Genomic DNA, 13,515 nt, shown 5'->3' with positions numbered 1-13,515 from the left:
CATCTGCAGAACTCCAAGCCCAGATCGCCAGTGCCACAATGACTGCTGTCTCACATCCCCACTCTCAAATGCAGGACCATTCACCTGCCACAGCTGTTTCTTCACCTGCAACTCACACCACTCCCAATCCACAGACTGTGACCACCTCAAAACCACTCAGATGCCTGCTGCTCAAAACCCAAACACTCTGCAAACACTCCAACAAAGTCTGAAACACCATTTCCACCCTCAGCCCTGATGTGATCTTCATCATAGAGACCTGGCTCAATTCCTACTCTGCCTCAGACATCACCACCACACTGCCCAATGCCTACCGGTTGACTCACTGGGAATGCACCAACAAATACAGAAAAGGCATTGCCATCATCCACAAAGAAATAATCAGCTGCACCACCTCTGAAGACGACACCACACCAATCATGGAACACCTCAACTTCCAACTCCACATCAACAACAGAACGACCATCGAAAGCACCCATGCCTACAGACCCTTAAGACCATTCACAAGTTTCTGCGACACTAGTACCAACTTCATTGCCCCACTAGCCATCAAGTCCAACCACTACATCTTCCTTAGAGACCTCAATTTTCACCTGGATCACCCCACAGATATCAACTCTGCCATCATCCTGGAGTGCATGGGCAACATTGGCCTCACTCAACTGGTCACCAAACTCACACACAGAGCAGGACACACTCTAGACCCGGTTGTCACGGTCAGCAACAGAGTCAAATACAGCCATGCCACAGAATTCACCTGGACTGACCACTCCATCGTCCATTTCACTTTTGGAGGATCACCATGCACCACCACCAGCAACTTTAATGCCCCCTTCTGTAGCTGGACCAAAGCATCACAGACCCAATGGATGGAGGCCTTCAACACCACCCAGCCCAACCAACCTGGAACAAGCAGTTCAGAACTTCAAGACCTTGATCACCAATGCTGCTGACCACGTCAACCCTATCAAACCAGCCAAGACCAGATGATCCACTAAGCTTGCCAGCTGGTACACACCAGACCGCAGGAAAATGAAACGCAGCTGCAGACAATTGGAGAGAAGATGGTGCACCAGCAGAGACACCACAGACTGAGTAAACTTCAAGTCAACAAATACCCCCAAAGACTCAAAGACATTAAAAATGATGCCCTAGCAAACTGCATCAAAACAAGCACCAACTGCACCAAATAACTCTGCAGCATAATCAGACAGTTCTACTGCCCGTTGGCCACCAAGAATACAATACCCCTTTCACAGGAACTCTGCGACTCTCTAGCAGACCATTTCCACAACAAGATATCCACCTTTTACAAGCACTTAAAGCCCCAACATACCAACCTCCACATCCTCCCCACTCGTACAGAAGCATCAGACGACTAGTCAATCACGGCATGGTAACAGCTCACCTTGCAGAACACCACAGCCATCATGAGCTCCATCCACTCGGGAGTACCTACGGACCCCTGCTGTTCAAACTCAGAGGAAAGAACATCAAGTACCAACTCACCACCATCCTCCATTCTTCCGTCACCACTATCTTCTGTCACCACTATCAGTGTGGAATAGTAGTGATAGGTAGGAAATAATGTTATCAAATGGCTATATATATTTTCTTTTTTTTAAATATTGAGTACTGCTGTACTATAGAGAATGTTTCTAGAGAGTACTGCTGTATCGTAAAAGTGTTTATAAAAAAAGAAGTTATGTATTTAGTCATTTGATCATATTGCTGTTAGGTTGGCTCTCAAAAGCGCCTTCGATTACAAATGTGTACTTTGGATTTATGAATTGTTCTGCATGAATATGGGGATGTTATCTATGAACACAATATTGTCATGTGAGGTAAAATGCACACTATCTGAACAATATATATAAGCTTTTGAAAAAAATGTTCAGGTGTTATATGGAAGACATGCTATGATCTCATAGGAAGGCAGATAGCATTTTGTTTGTATGTCTGTGCGGTTTCTCATACTTTCACGCATTTGCTAATGAGTACTTCATTTTATCCTTTGGCAAATATTTGAAAACACAAAATAGGTGTCAGGAAATAAAGATGTAAAAGTACCTTTCATCTGTATATCAATTCAAACACCACTGAGGTGACTGATATCCTTTCCTCCAAAATGTATAATTATAACATGGGGATGCTAGCGAGCAGTAAGAGATAAAATAAGAGGTAGAATGTCATTCCACCTTAAACCTCTATGAGACACCCATGTTATTTTTTACATTTGCCAATCCTAATTCATGCTCAATTCCTTGCTTTTTGGCATACTCTCTAGCCCAAAATATATAGCTGAGTCCAATTATCTACATACAAACCATGTGCTTGGAAGACTACCAAAGCTTCACCAAACACTGACTGAATCTTGGAAAGTAAAACATGTACGTAGTGGTTTACAACACTATCCAATTCAATACTGTTTAACAGAATATATATATATAAAAAGAAACAATGTGATTGGTTTTATGTACGAATGGACCTCCAATATAGCTCAACTTCTACTAAAGAAGCACATAAATAAGGCTAGACCGTAAAAGATGCATGTAGTGGCCTACAACACTATCCAATTAGATACTGTTTAGCAAAATAGACTTATGAAAGAAACATTTTGATTGGTTATATATAAGAGCGGGCTACAAATACAGCCGAAACACTGCTAAAGAAGTACATTGAATAATAGTAGACTATACTGTATACTTCCTGAAATTAATACTATTCCTACAGCTCCGTCAGTGAAATTTAAGGTCATATGACAATGTAAACCATAGAGTATTGGATTGGAAGGATAAGCCACCATTTATATGGTATGTATTTGGTGATTTGTTCAAAACACAGATGAAAGACAGAGTAAATTTAATTACATTATAAAATTAACTAATAGTATGCTACGTAACAATTACAGATGAGTCGTATCATATTTTGGTAATGGGTTATATTTTGTATCAGGCTATAAACCTAGCTCACTACTATCACACTTATGCTAACACTACTTAGATTAGGTGAACTGCTGTAGTAGCACTGAAGTTCAACTGACGCTTGGAGAGATAACTGTGTATTTAAGTGTATTTCAATGTTAGGAAAAAAGAGCAGTATTTGATTGTTTTGAAGATGAATAGAAATGAAATGCCTTTATATTTTACTATGGCAACTTGTGACATGTACAGCTAATGTGTGATTTATAGTTTTCTGTAATTTAAAATTGTTAATAATAGTGCTGTTGCTTGCTGCTCATCCAATCTCTTTTGGCTGTGAAATTAGGTTCCCAGGCAAGCTGTTAAAGAGAAAAGAAAATTCATAATAAAGTGGTAGTACTAATAAGTTGTACTTTCAAAACCTGTGTTGGCTTACCATGGACATTAACCCACAAGTGTATGCTTTGCTGACCAATTTTTTTCTGGTTGGGATTGATAGAGGTACTCTAATGCATCGAAATGTAAGAGAATCTCCTCGCATATGTCATGCTAGATGGACGTTCTGGGCATTAAAAGTGTATTTCTCATGATTTGTAACATCTCCCTATCAAATTCTGATGGGGTGACTATTGAAATGGAAGTCCACATTATATTGCACAAACCAAAGAGTATACATTTTCACTTGGAAAAATTGAACTCATGTTAACTAGGTTTTGGGCCTCGGTATGATTTAAGGATTGTTAATCTCGATTAGAAGCAAATAATGGTTATGTAAAAAAATAGTTTTAGGCCGATTACTCATAACCACATTTAGACTAAATATCAGGCTAAATAGAAACTGATAACAGGAGAAAAATAACTGTACTCGAAATATGTTCACAAATGTACATTGATAAATTACTTAGAATGTTGGTGGAGAGGCCAAATCATAAGAAACCCATCTTTCTGAAATGTATGAAAAACAATGTTGTTCAAAGGTAGAGTGATGGAAATTAGGCCCTTAATGATAATTTTCCGAAGAAATAAAATGTCATATTTAAGAGCTGCATAAAAAGTCTGTATAAGGAAATGGATATACTCTGGAAATTATGTCCTAGATTTACTAAGAGTTGTGTGGATCCTGGTTGTTGCCAAGTTTGGCTTGTATTCTTTTGTGTTTTTAATGGCAGGTTGTCAATCCCCTGCACTGAAAGTTATAGATTACTCCTGGGGAGGAATTGTGATTAGTTCAGCAAATTAATCTCTTTTGTAAATTTACATTTCATCTTATTTTGACATGCCAGCTATAACATTGTTCAAAAGGAAACCACTGATACTGATGACAATGATACCTACATATCAATGTCTTGAGAACTCTATTGTTTTGTTTGGCAGACACAATCTTGATTTTTAAGAACTGTATTTCTGGCTTCTGCAATCATATTGAGTGAGGGAAAGTGTGCAAAAGTTCCCTTCCACGATAAACACAACTTTACTTTCACATCTGCTTTTTTTCAGACAAATGGAACTTTAAACACCCCTAAGCACAACCTCAATTTGCTTTAAGGCATTGCATTGTTTACATATCTTCCAGAGATTACTCAGATAGACATTGTACATGCGCTGATTACATCAAGACTGGATTATGCAAATGTCTTTTTTCTAGGTGCACCAATGGAGCTGATGGTTAGGCTGATACATGTGCAAATCACAGCAGCCTGATTGGTTCTTAATGTCCCTAAACTTCAATCCATTTGTGTGAAACAACTGCACTGGTTGCCTATCAAGCAGATACTGAATGAATGAATGAAGGCAATCTTATAATGCACAACTTAGCCCAAAGGGCATCAAGGTGCCTAACAAATGATATAACATTTCATATGAGCCGCGTACCAGATTACAGATAGGCCTCTGCGAAGAGCCACGTTTTTAATGCTTTCCTAAAGAGCATGACAGATGGTTGCGCTTTTAATTCCGGGGAGGGTGTTCCACAACTTCGGGGCCAAGGACGAAAAAACCCTCCCTCCCCATCTGGCTCTACAAACCCGGGGGACAGACAAGAGGTTTTTGCTGGAGGAGCGAAGGATTCTGCTGGGAGTGTAAGGAACCAGCAGTGATCGTATGCCTTCTGAGCTTACTCCAAGCAGGGCCCCATGAACCAGGCACATGATCTTAAAAGCGATCCTAGCCTGAATCCGAAGCCAGTGCAATCTCTTCCTAGCTAATGTGGCAGAGGAGAGACTGGGGACATCAAGAACAAATCTGGCTGCCGCATTTTGGACAACCTGCAAGCGCTGTATCAGGCCTTTATTGATGCCCCATAGAGCGCATTGCAGTAGTCCAATCTAGATGATACCAGGGCAACCACGATCTGCTTACAGGCCTCTAGGGAAAGATAATGAGTTATTTTCCTCAGAATCCTGATAACACCACAGCAAGTGGAGACAGTTCTGTTTACCTGCCGGTCCATAGCGAGCGAGGTGAGCCCTACTTTGTTTAACTTATATGTGAAACCGCTGGCTGCAGTCGTTAGACAGAGTGGCTTAACCATGACATCGTATGCCGACGACACGCAGCTGGCGGTGACACTCAGTGGGGACCCTGAGGTGACTGCTCCCAGATTCCGTGCAGGACTTATAGCCGTGGCTAAATGGATGCGCATTAACTGTTTACAGCTAAATGCCAAAAAAAACGAGGTCCTGATTCTAGGGAAGCAGGCGGAACTCTGGGGAGATCAGTGGTGGCCTCCAGAACTGGGGGTGACTCCCATCCCAGCTGCCGAAGTTAAGAACTTGGGGGTTTGGCTGGATCCTACACTCTCCTTTACCAGCCACACAAAGAAGATTGCAGCTACCTGTTATGGTATTCTGCGAGGACTGAGACCAGTCCTCAAATTCTTCGACCCCCCTACTCGGCAACTGGTGGTCCAAGCCTCCATTCTTTCTCGGCTGGACTATGGGAGTGCACTGCTGCTTGGAGTGAATCAGGCGGAGGCTACTCGGCTGCAAAGGGTGCAGAATGCCGTAGCGCGGGCCATTGTTGGCCTTCCGAGACGTTGTTCTGTCTCCGCAGTCTTGACCTCTCTTCACTGGCTGCCGGTTAGACAGAGAATTAAATTCAAGGCCCTCTGTCTAACATTTAAGATCTTGAAACTCTCCTCTCCTCCAGCCCTTGTGGGTCTTGTTTCCCCCTATGTTCCCACGCGGGCTCTCAGGTCGGAATCTTTATATCTGGCGACTAAGACCAGGTTCAGACTGAGTAGGATGGGTGGTCGCTCTTTTCGAGTTCTGGCGGCAGGATTGTGGAACTCTCTTCCTGTCCATATTCGTGCCCTGAACAGCCTGACTCTTTTCAGACGCGCCATAAAAACTCATCTGTTCGTTACTACTGACTGATCCCCTGTCTTTCCAGCATCGATCTGTTGTGTTGTGGCACTTGATCAGGCGCCAGGACGCCCCTTCGCTGGGGCAGCTGTGCGCCTAATAAAAGTTATTAACATAACATAACATAACAATCAGCACGCCCAGATTCTGGGCGGATTTCGAGGACAGTGGGCAGGCTCCGAGGGATAGAGGCCACCAGTCGCTTGGCCAGATATCCTGATCTCCTCCAAAAACCAGGACCTCGGTTTTCTCTCCGTTTAACTTCACTCAATTCAGGATCATCCACTGTGAAACTCCCTCCATGCAGTTCCTGAAGTTAAGAGCGGAGGTACTCACTGAGTGGGAGAGAGAGACCATGATTTGGGTGTCGTCAGCATATGACAACACCTCCAACCCGAAAGATCTTACTAACCTGGCAAGTGGGGCCACATAGATGTTAAAAAGTGTGGGGCTCAATGCCGACCCCTGTGGAACCCCTCACTGCACAGGTTTGGCGGGGGACAGGTTTTCTCCCAACTTAACCTTCTGCTCCCTCTGATTAAGAAAGGAGGTCAGGAGGCTCAGCGCTGGGCCCTCCACCCCAATCTCCATAAGGCGAGTTACCGGAATAGCTGCTGTCAGGTCGAGCAGGACCAGAAGAGTGGTCTGGCCTCGGTCAACCTTCGTGCAGATGTTATTTACGACCACCGTAAGAGCCGACTCGGTACTATGGAATTTTCGGAAGCCATGTTGGGAAGAATCCAACAGGCCAGAGGTATCTAGGAAAGCAGTCAGATGTTGGTTGAGATGAGTCTCAAGTATCTTTGCTGGAGCCGGCAACAAAGATATTGGGCGGAAGTTCTTTAGAATCTCAGGATCTAGGGTAGGCTTTTTCAGCAGGGGCTTGACCACAGCCATTTTCCAAGAAGAGGGGAAAATGCCTTCAGTAATAGACGGTTCATCACCTCTAGAAGGTGGGGCAGCAAGACCTCCCTACAGTCCTTCAAGATCTTAAGAGGACAAGGGTCCAAAGGAGATCCAGATTTAGTTTTGTCCAGAAGCAGGTCCAGCTGCTGGGAGGTGAGAAGGGGAAAGTTAAGCAGACTACAATGGGGTTCATTTACCCGGCATTCTGTAGGGGGCGAGGCCAGAGGGGAAAGGGGACCCAGAAGGCCCCTCGAAGTTTCAAGAGTAGCATGAATGTCAGCTATTTTTGTGTGAAAGAACATAGAGATCTTATCACACAACTCTTGAGAGCCCACTATGGGGTCTGGTGTTTGCAGAGTACAGAGGGAATCTACAATCTTAAATAGTTCCCTTGGGGAATTAAGGGAGGCCGTTAGGTTAGAGAAATAGGCCTTCTTTTCCTCAATTACCTTCGTTTTATACTCTCTAAGGAGGAGGTTATGTTTTTCCTTCTCCCTAGGGTAAAAAGAGTTCGCCAGAGCCTCTCCTGTTTCCTACAACCCTGCCTTAGTAGCCTGAGTGTTTCTGAAAACCAGGGGGCCGAGGGTCTCTTTCTGGCAGAGTAGCAATGTAAAGCGGGGGCCAGGAGGTCCACTGCTCTCTCAATAGAGTTGGAAAGATCGAGAGCAGCGGCATTGATATCCCCTAAGGGGGGTGGCCTAGAGTTAGTCATGAGAGGGGCCAGTGTATCATTCTTAATCCTCCTGTAGTTCCGCTTGAGTTCCTATTTCCTGGAGTCACGAGGTGGAAAGGAAGAAGAAAGGAATTTTAATTCCAACGGGACAGCCAGATGGTCTGACCATGCAAGGGGAATGGGGGGACCTGTCGTTAGTCTGGGGTCATTGGAAAAGATCCCATCCAATGTGTGGCCAGCTAGATGGGTAGGGCTGTTCCCCAATTGCAACAGGCCACATGAAGCCATGGAGTACACCAGTGAGGAAGTGTCACTGGAGCCTAGATTTTCTAAATGAAAATTCAGATCTCCCAGAACAGTCAGGTGAGGTCTACCAAAATACGGTTCAAGAATTTTCAGCAGATTATGGCTGAAACCAGACCTTGGACCTGGAGGCCTGTAAATCAGGAGACCCGAAAAAGAAACTGAAAGAGGGAATTTAGGGAGAAATAGATGGCCTGAAAGGCATCTGAGGGGGAGGAAAGAGGTTTAATGCGGCAGATAGAAGAGACCTTATGCAAAATACCCAGTCCTTCTCCCCTACGACCCACTCTATCCATCCTGGCCAGCGCATAGCCCTCTGGAATGGCGTTCACAAGTTCGGGGCCTGCAGAATCTGAGGCCCATGTTTCTGTAACAAAGACCCATGCAGGCTTCCTAGCAGAAACAAAGTCGCTAAAAGCAATATTGTTCTTCACTAATGATCTTGCGTTAATAAGAAAGCCGACCTCAGAAATTACAGAGGGCAGCATTTGCGTTTTAAAAGGGGACCGCTCATTGCGAATTTCAGGAATTTTGGGACCGTTATTTATGGTGTAACAACTGCAACGGGGAAACCCCAGAAAAGCCTCAGGGGGAGCTTATGATGGCAAGATAGTCTATGAGGTTTAAGTGCAACTAAGTCCTGAAAGGAATAGATAGGACTTACTTGAGGGGCAATAGAATTGGAATTTACAACCATCTCCCTGGCCCCTGGTGCGTCCTCAGCGCGGACGGGCGCAGGCGGGCTGGACTTAGGCGCGACTTCGGCGCGCGCCCGTGGCGTGGCCATTTGCATGCTATAGAGCTGGGGAGGATGCTACACGCCCGTCTTCTATTTAGGATAAAATAAAAACATACATACTCACTCAGGCCCTCTGCTCAGCTAATCAAAATCTTTTATTTCGTCCTAGGGTGCAAAAAACCAGAGCGGAGGGAAGATCTTTTTCCGTTTTGGCATCCAGTCAGTGGGCATCTTCAGAACCTGTCTTTAATGCCTGCCTGGAGCCTTTTCTGTTTAGAGAAGTGTAATTAGACCCCGCTTTCTATCTCAACTACAGCGCTGAGAGTGTGGGAGCAGCTGTTGCACTTTAGAAATTTATCTCATTCATTCTTTTATTGTTATTCACTAAATTAAAAGTTGTATTTTCTTGTAGCACTTTCTCTATAAAGAGATTTCACTTTCACCGAATTACGGTTTTGGCAAGCAGTGTCTCAAGGGAATTATTCGAATGAAATTACAAAATTAGTCTAGCAAAGTTCACTCCTTGCTTGATTTCAAGCATTAGTTGCTTGGAACGTACTTTGAAAAGCTGTCACCCATATACCAATACTTTTTAGATTACATTTTGATGAAGGATAGATTGTCCCACTAATCATGCTCTGCACCTCACCTTGGTAACGTACATCAGTGTACTCTTCCACTGCTTCAGTTAAATAATATTTTTAAAGTCTTGTATCCGCACTATATTGATTTTAAAGTCTTGAATAAAACATTTAAGGGACAAGTCTCGGTTCAGAATACATTATGAATAACAACTTTGGGTAGATAGCACTGCTTATACGTAATGATTGTGCCGCAGCAAGACTTTTTATCGCCATGGTTTGGATGAAGTATATTGCCGTTAAGGACTTTTAATTTAAAATCGTCAGTACTGAAATATCTTCATTATGCTTTTGTAATCAAAAATGAAACACACTTTTCATTCTTCTGCCCCTTGTATAAACATCAGAGAATGTACTGGTTAAAAACAATATTCACACATTTGGCTGTGAGACCATGATTCATGAACAAGCAGTGATGTAGAGAAGGTTCAGTTTTGTATTGATGCATTTATTGTTGGTAAGTGCTTATTAAAAGAAATTGTTGTGTCTCAGTACGGATCTTTCTACTGTCATTTGCATTTTACAACGTGTTTATATCCTTTTGATTTTTGTATGTTAGACCATAGTCTGAATTTTCTTAAAACTGTTTTTATAATATTTATGTCGTGTTATCAATTATGGCACACAAGAAGAATTAAAGTATAGGTATATATTTACCAGAAGAAAGAGCTTGTGCAAGGTAAAGTTACCAGCAAAGTCACAGGGTCGCACTGCCGTGACCTGAGAGTGACGTCACTTAAATACACACCTACATTCCAGGGGCAGCGTGTGTATAGCAACCAATAGGATACGGTACAGAAAATAACAACTAGAACAACAACATCTCCCTTTCTAAGGAAAGCAGCTACAATAACTCATATTCTTTAAGTGTACTAGGCAACTTGGATATTCTGCCGGACCTGGTGCAGATGCCCTCCCAACCTCCTTGCACATTAGTAGAACTTAAGGGACCGGAAACACAAGTGAAGGATGTCTGGTTGGGAAAACATTACTGCTATCGTGCTGACAACAATCAATATCATCTGCTTGGAGTTTTTCAGTGTTAATACTAGTATATCTGTAACTATTGCTGATAAAGCTATCATTACTACTCACATGTTGGTCTGGTACACACATTTTATCTTTTTAGTACAATGGTCTTGTTCTTTTTCATAAAAGTAAGTATTTAACCAAGAAAAATCATTCCTACCCTCAGCATTGCTTCTCTAACCTTTGTGCCATAACTCTACCTGCTCCTTGCTAATTTTTATGGCATCACTCTTGTTGCGCCACCCAGATTTTTTTAGACGAATAGCACCATCAGTGACCTCTGCAATTTCGTCAGGGTCAAGGAATTTAGACTCTCCCTTCAGATAATGACCAGGTTTAGTGACTAAAGCCCATTCTCCCTTGCAAAATTCTTTGTTTATGGCCCTATGTACATTGTCGTGGTACTGTTTGGATTTTAACTGACACTCTATTATTCACCTTCTGACCTGTAACTGATCGTCATTAACAACAACAGTTGATGGTAAAGAGCTTTCTTCCATATCAAACTTCGGAACAATGTCATTGTCGCACCTTTTCCCTCTCATCAAAAAGAAAGGGGAGAATCCTGTAACACTGTTGGGCGTGGTATTGTAAGAGAAAACTCTGTCAAGCAAAAACTCTTCAACAGGTAAGTTTGATGCCAATGCTAATTGAACTCCATCTTTGAGGAAGCGATTGACCCTTTCAATCTGTCCGTTGGACTTTGGAGAGTATAATGGAGTTTTCTCTTGGCGAATCCCATGTAACTCATAGAAATTGGTAATTTTGTTTGAAGTTAATTGCTTCCCATTATCTGACACGATGACTCGAGGACTGCCTTTAATAGTGAAACAGGTGCGCAAAAAGTCTATAACTGCGTCTGAGTCAATGTTGCTGACGAACTTATGATAAATCCATTTAGAATAATAGTCACTTACTGCAATTAAAAATCTGGAATTTTGTCCAAGTACTTGAAAAGGTCCGGCCATGTCTATGGCAATTTTGAACCAAGCAGAGTTGGGAATGGTAACAAGTTGCATTTCTTGTGCTCTGAGTTTCCAATGCTTGTCAGATTTAGTACACACTTCACATTTTTCAACATAAAGATTGACATCAAGGTCCATACCAGGCCACCAATAGTGTTCTTTAAGAATTCTTTTGGTCATGGTAGCTCCCAAATGTGATTTATGAGCAACTACAATAAGTTTATTTCTAACCTTAGTGGGGGGAACAAGTACATCTCCTCTCCTGAGAAAACCATTGTATATATTTAATTCGTTAGCTACATGCAAAAATGTTCTCAATTCAGAAGGTAAATTGCGAACGGGAGGCCATGAAGTAGAAATGAACCTCTTTACTTTCATTAAAACTGGATCTTTGCTCAAAGCTTCCATCCACTCCTTGTCTGTAATAACCTTGTTGTCTTGTTGGAAAACATCAACATTTGACACAACACACTCAGTATCATCTTCTTTTTGGACTTCAGAAATACTAGTTGGTAAACGAGATAGGAAATCTGCTCTGATATTACATTTTCCTGAAATGTGTTTTATAGAAAAATTAAATTCTTGTAATTTAGCCAACAATCTTACTAGTCTAGCAGACGCTTTTCCATTCCCTCTGCCGTACCCATCGAACATGAAGGTTAAGGGCTTATGGTCTGTAATCAATTCAAACTCTTTGCCCCAAAGATACATTTTTAATTTTTCCACCGCCCATACACAAGCTAGGGCCTCCCTTTCAATAGAACTGTAATTTTTCTCTGTGTCATTTAACCTGCGAGAAATGAAAGCTACAGTGTGAGTATGCTTACCTACCCTTTGTGTGAATACCGCGCCTATACCCACAGAACTCACATCGACTGTGATTATATTGACACCATTGGCATGAAAAGGTTTCAAGGTGGGTGCTTTCAAAATCGCTTCTTTGACCTCTTTAAACGCAATGTCTTGTTGAACATTCCACTCAACATTTTGACCTTTGCGCAAAAGGACTCCCAAAGGCTCAACCATTTTAGAATAGTTCTCAATGAATCTTGAATAATACTCACCAAGACCCAAGAAAGATCTTAATGAGTCCTTCCCTTCAGGTTGCGGTGCATCTGTGATAGCCTTAACAAGTTTGAGTTTCCGTTTGATTTCATCTGCACTAAGTAAAAGAAATACTCTATTTCTGTTTTACAAAACTTGCAATTATCTCTAGCTACAGTCATGCCTCTTTCTTGCAATTTCTTTAAAACTGTTTCCAAGATGACATTGTGCTTACTTTCTGTATCGGCGTGAATTAAAATGTTGTCTTGGAACTTCTGTACCCCTCTGACATCCCCGAACATATTTTCCATAAGTTTTTGAAATACACTGGAAGAGGATGCCAATCCAAATGGATGGTAAGCGAACATATCTGTAGGCTCCCAGTGGTGTAATAAATCTGGTTAACTTTTTGGATTCATCATCCAGTCTAACCTGGTGATATGCCGATTTGAGATCAATGAGGGAAAAATATTTGGATCCAGACGTGTTGGCTAAAACCTCCTGAATCTTGGGAAGAGGAAAACAATCCACCAAGATATTCCTATTCAATGATCTTAAATCGGCACACAAACGATACTCACCACATTTCTTCTTAATTAAAACGATCCCTGAAATCCACTCAGCTGAATCAGCCGGTTCTATTACCTGTTCAGTGACCAATTTTTCTAACAAAACTCGCAAATCCCCATGAACTGACAAGGGTAAAGATTTAACTTTGTTCCTGATGGGAATAGTATTTTCCTTTAGAATGATTTTAGGTACAAAACCTCTAACACACCCTATACGATCTTCAAACAGAGAATTATACTTACTTAATATGGATGTTATGTCGTTACAGGGCTCTGATGGAATAGAAACAAGAGAAATGAAACCTTCATCTAATACAATGGGGTCATCTGACCCTGGTTTTAGAATAATTTTCAATTTGGCGA

The sequence above is a fragment of the Lissotriton helveticus genome, chromosome 1_1, assembly GCF_964261635.1.
Source record: "Lissotriton helveticus chromosome 1_1, aLisHel1.1, whole genome shotgun sequence".
Taxonomy (NCBI): domain Eukaryota; kingdom Metazoa; phylum Chordata; class Amphibia; order Caudata; family Salamandridae; genus Lissotriton; species Lissotriton helveticus.
Note: the sequence above shows the minus strand (reverse complement) of the source record.